Source organism: Pseudophryne corroboree, chromosome 6 (genome assembly GCF_028390025.1).
Source record: "Pseudophryne corroboree isolate aPseCor3 chromosome 6, aPseCor3.hap2, whole genome shotgun sequence".
NCBI classification, from domain to species: domain Eukaryota; kingdom Metazoa; phylum Chordata; class Amphibia; order Anura; family Myobatrachidae; genus Pseudophryne; species Pseudophryne corroboree.
Window position 1 is genome coordinate 419,577,629 of NC_086449.1, and position 16,390 is coordinate 419,594,018.

Sequence of the window (16,390 nt, forward strand, 5' to 3'; positions counted from 1 at the left end):
TAGAGTGGGAATAGATCCTGTGGAGAACGCAGCAAGTCACCGAGCCCTCAGCGTGGCCCGCAAGGGGACTCTTAGTCCTTGCCCCATTGCCGGCATTCTGGTGGCCGGGATGCTGCTGTCGGGATCTTGACAGCCGGCATCGCGTCCGCTGGTAAATGGTATGTATTCCTCAATTCTATCCAAATGCACATATTAAAATGTTATAAGCCATCCACCTAAAATTAGCCATTTAACATGAAACATTAAACCAGGAAAAACAATTGTTAATGCTACACCTTGGTTACAAATTAGCTAGCGCTGAATATTTTATCAATTATTTCTGCTTAATGCATTATTACAGCTTGTGCGATGTTGAACAGCACCTAAACAATTAAGTGTGCTTATATTATATACAAAAGCATTGGGGACAGCACGGACGGTGTAATGGTCAGCATTACTGCCTCACAAAACTGAGGTTATGGGTTCAATTCCCACTATAGCCATAAGTATGTGGAGTTTGTATATTCTCCTGTACTTGCGTGGGTTTCCTTCGGGTACCCAGGTTTCCTCCCACAACCCAAAAATATACTGGTAAGTTAATTGGCTCCAAACAAAATGAACCCTAGCGTGAGTGTGTGTGCGTGTACATGTGGTAGGCAATATAGAGATTGTATGATCCACTGGGACAGGGACTGATGTGAATGGCCAACTACACCCAGTAAAAGCACTGCGGAATGTGTGTGTGCTATACAGGTTGAGTATCCCATATCCACATATTCCGAAATACGGAATATTCCGAAATACGGACTTTTTTGAGCGAGACTGAGATAGTGAAACCTTTGTTTTTGATAGCTCAATGTACACAAACTTTGTTTAATACTCAGTTATTAAAAATATTGTATTAAATGACCTTCAGGCTGTGTGCATAAGGTGTAAATGAAACATAAATGAATTGTGTGAATGTACACACACTTTGTTTAATGCACAAAGTTATAAAAAATATTGGCTAAAATTACCTTCAGGCTGTGTGTATAAGGTGTATATGTAACATGAATGCATTCTGTGCTTAGATTTAGGTCCCATCACCATATCATCTCATTATGGTATGCAATTATTCCAAAATACAGAAAAATCCAATATCCAAAATTCCTCTGGTCCCAAGCATTTTGGATAAGGGAGACTCAACCTGTATAAATAGCTGGTAATAAACACTTTTAAAATATTTTGACAAATGCATTAATACTAGAGTAAACCACCATTTAAGTGCCTATTTTGGGTGGTTAGATTAAGGATTATTTAAATTGTGATATTATCTACAAAACACTGTATAGTGTCTTGGTTATATTTTAACTGTTTACAAAGAAACAAAAGGGGGCTCAAAATCGTCCACATGTACAGCAGGCCTGAAAAGTAAAACTTGCCCAATAGTTACAAGGAGAAATGGCATTTGGCTGTTGGACCAGAATCTAATCTGCAAACATTAAGAGTATTACCCAGACACTTTTCCTGAAAGTGTAGTCTAAATATCCTCTTGCATCATCTGTAAATCTAACAAAGGAAGGGATGAGCCAATAAGTGCCTTGCATTCATGGATCCTAAAAATCGCTATAAAGTGGTCTAGCAGGAACATTTTTTTCCGGTTGCACTAATATTCATCTAGATCAGCAGTTCTAAACCTTTTCTCGTATTGCAACTATGGGCATAGGTCAAAAACCACTTTGCAGAAGGTATGACGTTATAAATATGACAAACTTGGCACATTCATTCCACATAGCTTCTTCAATAGCACTCACCATCCCCTCCACAGACTGTTCAAGTTCAGTTCCCGTCTGAGCACTGTAGCACTGACATACCTGTTCTGATACCACAGCGATATGGGGAGACTGTGCTGTCAGATTAGCCTCATACATTTGAAAATGCATGAGGCTAATCACTGCATGCTCACCATCAGTGATCTCTCTGCTTTGTGCAGATGAATTCACATAACGTTGAAGTCGGCTGCTCTTGTGGGGTTAAAGCTGTGTAGATGGTATTCGCGCCTGATTACCACCGATACTTGCTAACTGTACCACCAGTTGAGAACCGCTGATCTAGACTGATCCCTTTAATACAGATCAGTGTTAATTTTGACAAGGATTTTAAATTTAGTTTTCGTCACTTACAGTACTTAAAATTGTAGTTGATTTTAAGTCACATTTTACTCTCTTTGGCATCGTTTTAGTCAACATTCAGTCAGTAGATCTCCGTTTTCATTTTAGTCTAATATTAGAAAATGTTAGAGTCATAACTTTTGAAAACAGTTTAATGATACTGCAATGGATTTTGCCGCTGAACATTCCTTTAAAATTCCCTTGACAAGTTGGCATACCTTTAACTATGTCTTTAATAATCTAAGTTCAGTAGGCTGAGAATGTGTTGCTTACAAAGTCTGATTTACCGTAGTACTTCCATAACATAGTTCAATACATAATCCTATTTCCTTCACAGCAGTTCATATTTATTTTCTGCAAATATCTAGAACAAAATTGTTCTTTAAAAACTGAAAACTACGTCCAGTGTTCATTTTAACAAGGATTAAAAATTTTGTCTTAGTCGCTTTTTTGCTTTGTTTTAGTTCAGATTTAATCAGTGGATCTCAGTTTTCATTTTAGTCTAATTTTAGTCCTGAAATATACAGTAGTCGAAGAATACTTTTAGACAACATTTTTAGTCTACAAAATTAACAGTGATACAGATCGCAATAACTACTTTTATACAAGATGAAATATGAGAAAATAGTAATCACAACTGAAGATACAAAGGAGAACGTAAATACAATGAGGTCATGAGGTCAATGATGTGATCACTAAAGGAAGAGGGGGCCATGCATGAGAGAACTCACAAACTAGAGAAGAGAATAGATGGAGACAATAGTAAACAAAATAAAGAAATTGCATGAACTCGAGTTTCTCTATAGGATAGTATTTATTTATTTTTTACCACAGAAAAGGTGTTGCTTTGCTTTTCCAGCTGCAAACAATAATCATTGATATGCGAACCATCATTATGCACTAATGTCTCCTGCTTACTGCACAAGCAACCTACCTAGAAGCTAAGTGTAAAGCAAATAAATCCCAGAAGACAGGTAGGAGCATAAAAATTCCTGAGAAAGCTTCAGTTTCTGAAGCTTTATCAGGTCTATTGACGTCAATGGTGCACATTTTACTGGCCACTGAAGAGACCCTGCTAGAGCCTAGATCTGTATAAATGGCTCCTAAAATCTAAATTATTTTGTCCACTTCATGTATACTTGTATTTTCTTCAAATTAGATGTTTCCAGTACAGAACCAGACATTTATACGGATATGTAAGAAATGTTTCAAGAAATACAACAAATGCCCATGAGGGGTGGGGATAAAGTCAAATATGTAAATTATGCTTGGGGGGGGGGGGGGGGGGGGTTTACAAAAAAGGATTTTTCATTTTAAGGGGGGGGGGGGTTAAAACTACTAAGGGGGTTGTGGGGAGGTACCATTAGAATTTAAGCTCACTGGGGGGTGGGAAGATATTTTAAAATGGGGGCCTATGGGGAGGGGGGTGCAAAATACACCCTATATACATTTCTTTAAATAAAATATTTGTAGATATTCTTAACAACACTTTTTAAACTTTATTAAATAATAAAACCCAACAATTTATGAGCAGTTGTGTGGGGAAAAATTGTCAGTAAAGTGGATAAAACAATTGTATTTATTTCTAAATAATAGAATCCAGTGTGAATACTAGAATAGTGTCTAAGCAGATGTTGTTGCAAGGAATAATATAATCTTTCTTGTATCCAATACTGGTCATTATTAAGCATATTAGAATGTTAATAAGCTGTACAGTATCAGCCATTATTAAGTGTCTGTATAAAGCTGCTGGCTCACACCTTTCAGAAATGCACTATATGAAAAAAAGTATTTGGTCACACCTGTTAATTATTGAATTCAGGGGTTTCAATCAATCAGACCCGTTACCACAGGTGAATAAAATCAAGCACATAGCCAAGCAGTCTCCATTTGCAAACGTTTGCGATACAAAATGGGTAACTCTGAAGAGCTCAGTGACTTCAAGCATGTTACTGTGATATGATGCCACCTTTGCAATGAGACTGTTCATGAAATTTCTTGCCTGCTGGATATTCCATGGTCAACTGTGATATTATAGAGTGTAAGCATTTAGGAACAGCAGCAATTCAGCCACAAAACAGAAGACCGCGTAAATTTACAGAGGGGGGTCAACGACTGCTAAGGCACGTAAAAGTTGCCAACGCTCTGCTGATTCCATAGCTGAACTTTCACTGGCATTAAGGTAAGCAAAAAAAATTGCATCAGGAACTTAATGGACTGGGTTTCCATGGCCGAGCAACTGCATTCAAGCCTCACATCACCAAGTCCAATGCCAAGCGTCTGATGGAGTTTTGTAAAGCACACCGATACTGGTCTGTGGAGCAGTGGACACGTGCTTTGTGGAGTGACGAATCACACTTCTCTGTTGACAGTCAGTTGGGCGAGTCTGGAGAAAGTTACCTACCTGACTATATTATGCCAACTGGGAAGTTTGCTGGAAGAGGGATAATGATATGGGGCTGCTTTTTCTTTGGGCTAGGCCCCTTATCTCTAGTGAAGGGCAATCTTAATGCTTCAGCATACTAAGACATTTTGGACAATGTTATGCTTCCAACTTTGTGGCAACAGTTTGGGGAAGACCCTTTTCTATTCCAACAAGATACTGCCCCAGTGCACAAAGCAAGGACTATAAAGACATGGGGGTAATTCAGATCTGATCGCAGCAGCGCATTTGTTAGCTAATGGGCAAAACCATGTGCACTGCAGGTGGAGCAGATATAACATGTGCAGAGAGAGTTAGATTTGGGTGGGTTATATTGTTTCTGTGCAGGGTAAATACTGGCTGGTTTATTTTTACACTGCAATTCAGATTTCAGTTTGAACACACCCCACCCAGATCTAACGCTCTGCATAGGTTATATCCTGCAGTGCACATGGTTTTGCCCATTCGCCAACAAATTTGCTGCTGCGATCAGATCTGAATTAGGCCCATGGTTTGATGAGTTCAGTGTGGAAGAACTTGACATCAAGCACCTTTGGGATGAACTGGAACAAAGATTGCAAGCCAGGCCTTCTCGTCCAACATCAATGCCTGACCTCATAAATGCTCTACAGCAGTGGTTCTCGGTCCTCAGGTCCCCACACGATTCACGTTTTCCAGGTCACACAGCAGGTGCACTGTGTATTACCAACTGTCACATTTTAAAAATCTACAGGCGACTTGCAAAACATGAACAGTGTGGGTTCCCTGAGGACGGAGTTTGAGAACCTGTGATCTATAGAATGAATAAGCACAAATTCCCACAGAAACACTCCAAAATCTTGTGGAAAGCCTTCCAAGAAGAGTGGAAGCTGTTATAGCTGCAAAAAAAAAAAAAAAAAAAAAAAAAGAAGGGGGGGGGGGGGGGGGGGGGGCAACGTCTTATTGATGTATATTTATTTGAATACAAGGTCATTATAGTCCCCGTTAGTGTAATGGTCAGGCATCTGAATACCTTTGTCTATATAGTGTATGTCTAGGCTAGATAAGCATTTAAAGTTTACTAAGTTGTAGACTCTGCTAACCAGAGCTGTCAGCAAGAATTTTCAAGACCTACTTTCATCGTATGCCATTGTATTGTACTACAAGGACATGTTTTATCAATACAACTACTCAAAGTTGATATTACAAATAATAAACTATCCAGACACAAACAGTGCGGTATATCCATAATGATATCAGGATATCTTTGTGCTGTAATCCCAAAATGTATCTTATTATACCTGATCAAAAGACCTGAGGACATGTTGGTAAATTATCTGTGTAGTCACAGTCAAACTGCACTCTAAAGGCCCTAATGATGACGGAAAAGATCCAGCTATTTGTTGTGTCAGATGGCCAAACATCACTCAATCTGGTTATGTGTGGGGACACACTGGGTTCCCGATTCTGTTGCTTATAACGAGTAACAGAATTGTACCATGTGCTCCAGATAGTGCATATTTTAACATGCTTTCTAAAATACAAACAACCTATTTAGAAGAACTTCTGTACAGAAGTAGTAAGAAACTTGTTTTTTCCCTACAAACTTGCATCTTTTAATGCAAATAGTAGATTTTTTTTTTTTATTAGACTGCACTCTCTCTAAATTTCAATAGGACAGTGCCTCTATTGGAAAAATTATCATGAATACCAATAGAATAAAATCTAAAAATAACATAAGGACAATGTATTCCTCAGAAGTATAAAGTAAGGAGCCCTCCACAAAACAAGAACATGATACTTTAAAATAAACAATTCTTGCAATGAACTAAGGGCAAGGGAAAAAATAAGAATTTACTCACCGGTAATTCTATTTCTCGTAGTCCGTAGTGGATGCTGGGAACTCCGTAAGGACCATGGGGAATAGCGGGCTCCGAAGGAGGCTAGGCACTCTAGAAAGATCTTAGACTACCTGGTGTGCACTGGCTCCTCCCACTATGACCCTCCTCCAAGCCTCAGTTAGGTACTGTGCCCGGACGAGCGTACACAATAAGGAAGGATTTTGAATCCCGGGTAAGACTCATACCAGCCACACCAATCACACCGTACAACTCGTGAAATGAAACACAGTTAACAGTATGAAACAATAGAGCCTCTCAACAGATGGCTCAACAATAACCCGATTTAGTTAACAATAACTATGTACAAGTATTGCAGATAAACCGCACTTGGGATGGGCGCCCAGCATCCACTACGGACTACGAGAAATAGAATTACCGGTGAGTAAATTCTTATTTTCTCTAACGTCCTAGTGGATGCTGGGAACTCCGTAAGGACCATGGGGATTATACCAAAGCTCCCAAACGGGCGGGAGAGTGCGGATGACTCTGCAGCACAGAATGAGAGAACTCCAGGTCCTCCTCAGCCAGGGTATCAAATTTGTAGAATTTTGCAAACGTGTTTGCCCCTGACCAAGTAGCTGCTCGGCAAAGTTGTAAAGCCGAGACCCCTCGGGCAGCCGCCCAAGATGAGCCCACCTTCCTTGTGGAATTGGCAGACAGATTTTGGCTGTGGCAGGCCTGCCACAGTATGTGCAAGCTGAATTGTACTACAAATCCAACGAGCAATAGTCTGCTTAGAAGCAGGAGCACCCAGCTTGTTAGGTGCATATAGGATAAACAGCGAGTCAGATTTTCTGACTCTAGCCGTTCTGGAAACATATATTTTCAGTGCCCTGACAATGTCTAGCAACTTGGAGTCCTCCAAGTCCCTAGTAGCCTAGGCACCACAATAGGCTGGTTCAGGTGAAACGCTGACACCACCTTTGGGAGAAACTGAGGACGAGCCCTCAATTTTGCCCTATCCATATGGAAACTCAAATAAGGGCTTTTACAAGACAAAGCCGCCAACTTTGATACTCGCCTGGCAGAAGCCAAGGCCAATAACATAACCACCTTCCACGTGAGATATTTCAGATCCACGGTTTTTAGTGGTTCAAACCAATGTGATTTTAAGAAACTCAATACCACGTTGAGATCCCAAGGTGCCACAGGAGGCACAAACGGGGGCTGACTCTGCAGCACTCCTTTTATAAATGTCTGAACTTCAGGTACTGAAGCTAGTTCTTTTTGAAAGAAAATCGACAGAGCCGAGATCTGTACCTTAATGGAACCCAATTTAAGGCCCATAGTCACTCCTGCTTGCAGGAAATGCAGAAATCGACCTAGTTGAAATTCCTCTGTTGGGGCCGGCCTCACACCATGCAACATATTTTCGCCATATGCGGTGATAATGAGTTGCTGTAACCTCTTTCCTGGCTTTAGTAAGCGTAGGAATGACTTCCTCCGGAATGCCCTTTTCCTTCAGGATCCGGCGTTCAACCGCCATGCCGACAAACGCAGCCGCGGTAAGTCTTGGAACAGACAGGGCCCCTGCTGCCGCAGGTCCTGTCTGAGTGGCAGAGGCCATGGGTCCTCTGATATAAATTCTTGAAGTTCTGGGTACCAAGCTCTTCTTGGCCATCCACGAGTATCGTTCTTACTCCTCGCCTTCTTATTATTCTCAGTACCTTTGGTATGAGAGGCAGAGGGGAGAACACATAAACCGACTGGTACACCCACGGTGTTACCAGAGCGTCCATAGCTATCGCCTGAGGGTCCCTTGACCCGGTGCAATATCTTTTATAGCTTTTTGTTGAGGCGGGACGCCATCATGTCCACCTGTGGCCTTTCCCAATGGTGTACAATCCTATTGGAAGACTTCTGGAGGAAGTCCCCATTCTCCCGGGTGGAGGTCGTGTCTGTTGAGAAGATCTGCTTCCCAGTTGTCCACTCCGGGAATGAACACTGCTGACAGTGCTAACACATGATTTTCCGCCTATCGGAGAATCCTTGTGGCTTCTGCCATCGCCATCCTGCTTCTTGTGCCGCCCTGTTGGTTTACATGGGCGACTGCCGTGATGTTGTCTGATTGGATCAGTACCGGCTGGTTTTGAAGCAGAGGCCTTGCCGGCCTCAGGGCATTGTAAATGGCCCTCAGGTCCAGAATATTTATGTGTAGGGAAATAACCTGACTTGACCAAAGTCCCTGGAACTTTCTTACCTGTGTGACTGCCTCCCAGCCTCAAAGGCTGGAATCCATGGTCACTAGGACCTAGTCCTGTATGCCAAACCTGCGGCCCTCTTGAAGATGGGCACTCTGCAGCCACCACAGTAGAGATACCCTGGTCCTTGGAGACAGGGTTATCAGCCTATGCATCGGAAGATGCGATCCGGACCACTTGTCCAACAGGTCCCTCTGAAAAGTTCTTGTATGGAACCTGCCTAATGGGATTGCTTCGTAGGAAGCTACCATTTTTCCCAGGACTCGCGTGCAATGATGCACCGCTACCTATTTTGGCTTCAGGAGGTCTCTGACTAGAGATGACAACTCCTTGGCTTTCTCCTCCGGGAGAAACACTATTTCTGGTTTATGTCCAGAACCATCCCCAGGAACAGTAGACGTGTCATAGGAACCAGCTGTGACTTTGGACTGTTTAGAATCCAACCATGCTGTTGTAGCACTTTCCAAAATAGTGCTACCCCGACTACCAACTGCTCCTTGGACCTCGCCCTTATAACGAGATTGTCCAAGTACGGGATGATTACAACTCCCTTTTTTTGAAGGAGTATCAACATTTCGGCCATTACCTTGATAAAACACCCTCGGTGCCATGTACAGTCCAAACGGCAGTGTCTGGACTTGGTAATGGTAATCCTGTACCACAAATCTGAGGTACTCCTGGCGAGGATGGTAAATGGGGACATGCAGGTAAGCATCCTTGATGTCCCAGGATACCATGTAATCCCCCTCGTCCAGGCTTGGAATAACCGCCCTGAGCGATTCCATCTTGAACTTGAATTTTTGTGTTCAAGGATTTTAAATATAAAATGGGTCACACCGAACCATGCGGTTTCGGTACCCCAACCCGTGTGGAATAGTAACCCCGTCCTTGTTGAAGTAGGGGCACCTTGAGTATTACCTGCTGGGAATACCGCTTATTAATTGCCTCTAGCACAGCCTCCCTGCCTGAGGGAGTTGTCAGGAAACGGCTGGGGGGAGACATCTCGAATTCCAGCTTGTACCCCTGAAATACTACTTGAAAGAAACAGGGATCCACCTGTGAGCGAGCCCACTAATTGCTGAAATTTTTGAGACGGGCCCCCACCGTACCTGGCTACACCTGTGGAGCACCCGCGTCATGGTGTGGCCTCACAGGAGGCGGGGGAAGAATCTTGATTCTGGGAACAGGCTGACTGGTGCAGCTTTTTTCCCTCTACCCTTGTCTCTGTACAGAAAGGAAGCGCCATTTGACCCGCTTGCTTTTCTGAAGCCGAAAGGACTGTACCTTTGTCTGTGAGGAAACCTGAGGTAAAATTATTTCTTCCCAGCAGTTGCTGTGGATACGAGGTCCCAGAGACCATCCCCAAATAATTCCTCACCCTTATAAGGCTCTCTATGCGCTTTTTAAGTCAGCATCACCTGTCCAGTGACAGGTCTCTAATACCCTCCTGACAGAATGGACATTACATTTATTTTGGATGCCAGCCGGCAAAATATCCCTCTGTGCATCCCCCATATATAAGACGACGTCTTTAATATGTTTTTATGTTTGCCAACTAGTATCCCTGTTTGACAGGGTCACCGACCACGCTGCAGCAGCACTATCTGCAGGTCTCAGTCTAGTACCTGAGTGTGTAAATACAGACTTCAGGATAGCCTCCTGTTTTTTATCAACAGGTACCTATTAAAGTGGCCGTATCCTAAGACGGCAGTGCCACCTTTTTTGACAAACGTGTGAGCGCCTTATCCACCCTAGGGGATATCTCCCAGCGTAACTTATCCACCTGGCGGGAAAGGGTACGCCATCAGTAACTTTTTATAAATTACCAGTTTCTTAACGGGGGAACCCACGCTTTCACACACTTCATTTATTCATCTGATGGGGGAACAAAAACACTGCCTGTTTTTTCTCCCCAAACCTAAAACCCATTTTTAGAGGTGCTTGGGTTAAAGTCAGAAATGTATAACACATTTTTTATTGCCGGGATCACGTCACGGATGTTCCTAGTGGATTGTGTATATGTCTCCACCTTGTCGACACTGGAGTCAGACTCCGTGTCGACATCTGTGTCTGCCATCTGAGAGAGCGGGCGTTTTTGAGCCCCTGATGGCCTTTGAGACGCCTGGGCAGGCGCGGGCTGCGAAGCCGGCTGTCCCACAGCTGTTACGTCATCCACCCTTTTATGTAAGGAGTTGACACTGTCGGTTAATACCTTTCACCTATCCATCCACTCTGGTGTCGGCCCCACAGGGGGCGACATCACATATATCGGCCTCTGTTCTGTCACCATATAAGCCTCCTCATTCAACATGTCGACACAGCCGTACCGACACACCGCAGACACACAGGGAATGCTCTAAACGAGGACAGGACCCACAAAAGCCCTTTGGGGGGACAGAGTAAGAGTATGCCAGCACACACCAGAGCGCTATATATATATATACAGGGACTAACTGAGTTATGTCCCTAATAGCTGCTTTTTATATAATATACTGTATACAGTGCCAATTTTAATGCCCCCCCTCTCTTTTCCCTCTTACTGTACTGTAGAATTGCTGGGAAGAGCCAGGGAGCTTCCTTCCAGCCGAGCTGTGAGGGAAAAATGGCGCCAGTGTGCTGAGGAGATAGGCTCCGCCCCTTTTTCGGGGCCTATTCTCCCGTTTTTTAAGGAATTCTGGCAGGGGTAATTACCACATATATAGCCCCTGGGGCCATATATTGAGGTATTTTAGCCAGCCAAGGTGTTTTTATTGCTGCCTCAGGGCGCCCCCCCCAGCGCCCTGCACCCTCAGTGACCGGAGTGTGAAGTGTGTATGAGGAGCAATGGCGCACAGCTGCAGTGCTGTGCGCTACCTTGGTGAAGACAGAGTCTTCATGCCGCCGATTTTCCGGACCATCTTCTTGCTTCTGGCTCTGTAAGGGGGACGGCGGCGCGGCTCCGGGACCGAACATCAAGGCTGGGCCTGCGGTCGATCCCTCTGGAGCTAATGGTGTCCAGTAGCCTAAGAAGCCCAATCCGGCTGCAAGCAGGCGAGTTCGCTTCTTCTCCCCTTAGTCCCTCGCTGCAGTGAGCCTGTTGCCAGCAGGTCTCACTGAAAATAACAAATTCTAAGACTATAACTTTCTAAGAGCTCAGGAGAGCCCCTAGTGTGCATCCAACCTCGGCCGGGCACGAAATCTAACTGAGGCTTGGAGGAGGGTCATAGTGGGAGGAGCCAGTGCACACCAGGTAGTCTAAGATCTTTCTAGAGTGCCTAGCCTCCTTCGGAGCCCGCTATTCCCCATGGTCCTTACGGAGTTCCCAGCATCCACTAGGACGTTAGAGAAAAGGAACATATATACCCCTTTCGGACAGAAATGTCTGAAAATCTTGACTTTTACCTGTCGTTCCCCTGCCTGATCCCCCTTTCACACAGGGAAGCAGAATTACCGGGTAATTTGCAGATCAACACAGGTATTTGGTCTGTGTGAAAAGGGACCAACCCGAGTCGAAAGTCTCGGATCTCTGACCCTGGTAAATTCCTGGGAATTTAAACCCAGGTTGACCCTCACACACAAAAAGGACCAGTGTTTATCAGCAAAATAGCGGGTAGAACTTTTTAACCCGGTAATTTTGCTTTTTTTGTCTGAAAGAGGTAATAAAGATACAGATTTAAGGAACAATTGCAGACTCTGTTGATTTAATTTCTTAAAGCAAAAAAGGAAGGCACCAAATCTAGAGACTAAAAAAAAAAATAAAAGCAAACAAATACTAATTCTATCATAATTGATGTAAACAATACTGTGGAGTTCATTTACCCAATGACATATTCAAAAGCCCCATACACAGTAGACGAGAAAGTGAGATCTCGCTCAGCGAGCGAGATCTTTCACAATGTCATCTAGTGTTCACACTCAATGTCGTAAACAAGTCACACTCCCACACATACCTAATAACTAAACATTATCCATTTAAACCAAGGGTGGTAACCCTCCAGCCCGCTGGTGTGTGTGTGTGTGTGTGTGTGTGTGTGTGTGTGTGTGTGTGTGTGTGTGTGTGTGTGTGTGTGTGTGTGTGTGTGTGTGTGTCAGTCAGCGGAGGAGAGCGCAGCGTGCGCCTTTCCTGCCCCTTTGTGCTCCGTCCAGAGGTGGCGTTTTGTCACTGTCATCTGTCAGGGCAGGGAGGAGAGCGCAGCTATGTACGGCGGCGGCGTGTAGGATATCAAACCTGCTGCCGGTTCGTGAGCCAATCAGAGCCCGTGGACCGGCAGCTCCTGATTGGCTGCCGGTCCGCGAGCTCCGATTGCCTCACGAAGCAGCGTCTGGTTTAAGGTCCCACACGCCACTGCCTGACATAGCTACACTTTCCTCCCTGCCTGGCCACTGACAGCTGACACACGCCATGAGGGAGAAAATGCTCGGTTCCTGGACTTTCCTGGTAATGTATGATTGCCATCACCTGTGGTGAAACACCTTTCTTATCAATTAACTAGCTCACCACAGGTGATGGCAATCATACATTACCAGGAAAGTCCCGGAACAGAGCATTTTCTCCCTCATGGAGAGGGTCAAGTAGGCAAGTATGGATTAACACAAACTATCATTCAGCAATCTGAAACCAAACAAATGCACAGTAAATCAAAATAGAAGAGAAAATAAAGCAACGTGCAAAATCATCAGCGTTGTAATCTTTTGTTCATGGTAACATGCAAATGCGTCACGAAGAGAGAAAAGTCACTCATGCATTCTTCAATGCAAATGCTGCTGTGACAAACGCAAATTTCTATGCAAAATAATGAAGCAAACACCAAGAAACGCATTCATTGTTTTGAAAATAAAATCTGATTTTTAAGTCCACATCTACTTATTTTACATTTAGAACTACGAAGAAAACAGTTATACAATAAACAGTGCACAATTATTCCTATCCTATTTCACAATGGAACATTATTACTATAAAATAAGCCTTGCAACACAATTTTCATCAATAAGCTTTATTTAAAAAAAAAATAATTTCAAGAAATCCTGTTTTAAAAAGGTAATCAAAGCTAAACCATGGTATCCTGGGTATAAGTGCACCATGATGTACATCTATGCACTCCTTAAATCTGTGCAGTATAATTTGCAGGTGCACCAATGCACATGTGGGTTTAATAGCAAGCAAAGGCTATTATGTCTGACAGCCTTAGTACTACCAGGCTAAATCACACACTTCAATGAGCTTATGTTATTATAATTATGTTCTGGTACTTCGATCTTTCAAATAAAACAGACACTGCATTGTACTTCTCTATCATGCATCATTTCGGATATTGGTCAGCCAGAGCTTGTGCAAATGGTAGGCTAGTTTCCAAAGTAACAAATGTAGTATATAAATTTAGATGTCAACGCATATAGGGGTATTTTCAATTGAAGTCGGTTCCATTCCAACATTCATTTGTCAGAATGGATCTGACCTGGACTATTTGTCGGAATCCCGACTTGTCTGAATGCACGCTGATCGGCGGCTTCAGCCGCTGATCAGCGTGCATTGTCGGAAGCCGGGCCAAACCAGACAGGTTTTAGCTCTGTTTCCGACAAACTCAATCCGACTTGAAAACAAGTCGAATTGAGGTGAGGAAACTGGGAGCGGTGCAGCGGGCTACGGGGATCGGGGATGAGAGGTACCTTGACAGCTGTCCCCTGGCCAGGCACCTCTCTCCCTGCAGTGCCTCTCCCGCCGCAGCAGAAATCGCCTCCGCCGGCCGCCGTGGCAGCTACCCCTACCGCACGCAGCCGCCCAGCTCCCCCCCCGCCGACACAGACATCACCTCCGTCGGCCGCCGTGGCAGCTCCCACCGCCACACGTAGCCGCCCAGCTCCCCCCGCAGCTGCTGTCAGCGCACCCGGCAGCGGCAACACAGGACCCCCGGTACGGCCAAATCATCGAATAGGGGTTGTCGGGTCCATTCCGACAACTGCATGTTGGAATGGACCCAACTCTTATTGAATATACCCCTATGCAATAGATAGGCAATGATACACAAGGATAGGTGCTATTTCCCTATAGATTATGAAGATAATCTGGTTGTATCACAAATTAAACCTCCGGTTTGCCAATTTCCTTACATTTTCTACAAATAGTAGTACAGCACTTAGATGCTTACTCCAATATTCTTTAATTAGATATTGTAATTCCATATAGGATATGGGACATCAAACGGTCTACTCAATCCGAAAACAGTTTGTACACAGTTGCCCCCAATAATACAAATCATATAACATACAGATTATTATTTCTATAAGGAGTCTAACATTCCATAAACACTGGGCTTCTCCCTCAGGTATTATGTTTGCACGTACCCGAATCTTATCAATTAGGTATTACACTACATTTTTCCCACCATTGTAGTGATATTGCTGGAATTGGAAAGTTAAATGATCTTAGCTTGCAATTACAGGAAAAAAATGTCAGAGTATATTCAAATATATTTTGGTAGAGTCACAAATCGTGGTATTACTGCAGTTTTTCAAACAAAGCACAATCATTAATAATGGCTCATAGATATTACTGCTTGTGTACATTTCACTATTTGAGATTAAATTGAAGGGGGATGTTGTTACTTTAGTCTCAAGGTTACAAAGTATCACATGATTGAAACCTTCATAAACAGTTGCAGAAATGTACCCTTGTGCAATTCGTTTAAAATAGCTGTAATTCTCATTGAAATCTAGGAGTTTCTAACCACTGGTACCAGATAAATATTTTCTGTATAGCTGCTCTGGTTCCTAACCAGTATACAGGTTGAGTATCCCATATCCAAATATTCCGAAATACGGAATATTCCGAAATTTGGACTTTGAGTGAGACAGAGATAGTAAAACCTTTGTTTTTTGATGGCTCAATGTACACAAACTTTGTTTAATACACAAAGTTATTACAAATATTGTATTAAATGACCTTCAGACTGTGTGTATAAGGTATATATGAAACATAAATGAATTGTGTGAATGTACACACACTTTGTTTAATGCACAAAGTTATAAAACGTATTGGCTAAAATTACCATCAGGCTGGGTGTATAAGGTGTATTTGTAACATAAATGCATTCTGTGCTTAGATTTAGGTCCCATTACCATGATATCTCATTATGGTATGCAATTATTCCAAAATACGGAAAAATACGATATCCAAAATTCCTCTGGTCCCAAGCATTTTGAATAAGGGATACTCAACCTGTATTTGAATACTAGTATAAACTGGTAATTAGTCAATTCATCTGAAGGTCACAGGTTAATTTCACAGAAACATAAGAATTTGATAGCAGATAAGAACCACATGGCCCACTGGTATGGGTTATTCGAGTTGTGGTATTAGGGTATTAGAGTTGGGGTAGAAGGTTAGGTTAGGGTGAGGTTGTTAGGGTAAAAGGGAGGGATGCTCTACATCCTAGATTTACCAGGATTGTATTGATTCGGGGTACATGCCCCAATATCTGGGCAATAGTGGTGCAGGGAGGGTAGAGGCATCATTCGTGTTCTGTGGAGCACAGGGAACAGGGCCGTGGCTTACAGCAGCAGCATGTAGAGTAAACTTCTGTGATATCTGTGTGGCTATCTGATGATTGTAGTGTCCTGGGGTGAATTACTTAAAGCTGTTCCAATGCTGGAACAAAGTACACCCGTTTGGTATCCCTATAAAAGTATGATAAGCAGAAATAATTTAATGCTGTTGTAAGAATCGAATTCTAATAGTAACACCAGCACCTTCACGAATATTGTTTTTATTTTGACTACTTT

At 43.1% G+C, this 16,390-nt stretch overlaps 1 protein-coding gene across 1 annotated transcript in view; it reads right to left on the reverse strand.

The window, feature by feature from the left end:
- Window positions 1-16,390, reverse strand: part of GNAI1 (G protein subunit alpha i1) — a 240,288-nt gene that overhangs the window by 165,248 nt on the left and 58,650 nt on the right. The gene's annotated exons all lie outside the window — the stretch shown is intronic.